The 1,425-nt window shown below is 38.0% G+C and overlaps 1 pseudogene; it reads left to right on the top strand.

Annotated features, from left to right (window-relative positions):
- The first annotated feature begins 439 nt into the window (after positions 1–439).
- Positions 440–689, top strand: LOC139005533 (short coiled-coil protein pseudogene; annotated as a pseudogene).
- Positions 690–1,425: the final 736 nt, after the last annotated feature.

Below are 1,425 nucleotides of genomic sequence, written 5' to 3'. Positions count from 1 at the left end.
TCTTCTAGAATTGAAACTATATAGCCATGAGTGGAGACCGCACCCAGCTCAGGGCCTGCGGGAAGCTTGTCTTCCTCCATCGCCTGGGTAACCAAGCCTCCTGCTTGCTCCACTCCGTGGCTGCCGGCCCCCATCTTGGTTGGGTTAACTTGCATATAGTCACTCTGATTGGCTGGTGGGCGTGGCTTAGGGTATAGCGAAGGTATGGTCAATTAGCTTCTTTGTCTTTTATTAGTGTAGATTTCACACTATTAATTCATTTTCTTATCTTCTTTTTCATATATTTATTAATTTATTTAAAAATGTAATATTGAATTGCTCCAAGTGTCCAGGCCTGAAGCATCCTCCAGGTACTTGCCTCTCCCGGTGCCTCAAACAGCAGACCAGTCACCAAGGATTTTGTATCCAAGGTCCAAAAGTTTGTTACCCAAGATGATGAATGCTAAATGCTGACATCATGGATGTAGTTGATGCTGAAAATCAGGTGGAACTGGAAGAAAAAACACTACTTATTATTCAAGTATTGGAAAACCAAAACAAACTTGAAGATCTCTCTGCAATAGTAGATGCAGTTAAGGAAAAAAATATGAAGCTAAAATCAGAAAACCAAATTCTTGGACAATATATAGAGAAACCTCATGTCAGCATCTAGTGTTTTTCAAACTGACACAAAAAGCAAAAGGAAGTAAGAGATCAATATCCTTTCTGTGTTATGGGTTGCTGCTGATCATTCTTTTTAAAAGTTGGATAGATTCCAGCCGAAACCGGTTTGGCTCAGTGGATAGAGCATCGGCCTGTGGACTGAAAGGTCCCGGGTTCGGTTCCGGTCAAGGGCATGTACCTGGGTTGCGGGCACATCCCTGGTGGGGGATGTGCAGGAGGCAGCTGATCGATGTTTCTCTCTCATCGATGTTTCTAACTCTCTATCCCTCTCCCTTCCTCTCTGTAAAAAATCAATAAAATATATTTAAAAAAAAAAAAAGTTGGATAGATTCCAGAAGTTATAATACTTTTTTTTGTGGCTTCATTGAATATTTATGAAGATAATGTCAGATCTAGGCAAAATTAAGAGCATAACTGAGACTTCCATGAACTTGTGTATTATGTTAGTCTATGAAAACGTAAAAATGTAGAGACTTTGTAATTAGAAATGCATATATTTATAAAACTTAATGTTTTATAAAATTTAGGTTTAGCACTGTCTTTTATTATATAGTAGGAGATACAAGAAAATAACCATATTGTGAAAAGTGACCCAAATCATGTACTGAATGCACAGCTTTATTTATCCTACCATCTTGTGCCTCTTCTTCATTTGCTTCTTCTTCCCCATTTCTCTTATCCTGAAGGAAAAACTGGTTTCACATTTGTAAGAGTAATTTTAGTAGTTAATCATTTATGAGAGTAACCTGTTGAAATTTAACC

The sequence above is a fragment of the Myotis yumanensis genome, unplaced genomic scaffold (assembly GCF_028538775.1).
Source record: "Myotis yumanensis isolate MYYU_CA2020_CCGP unplaced genomic scaffold, mMyoYum1.0.hap1 SCAF_1, whole genome shotgun sequence".
NCBI lineage: Eukaryota > Metazoa > Chordata > Mammalia > Chiroptera > Vespertilionidae > Myotis > Myotis yumanensis.
Note: the sequence above shows the minus strand (reverse complement) of the source record. Positions and strands in the feature narration are given on the sequence as shown.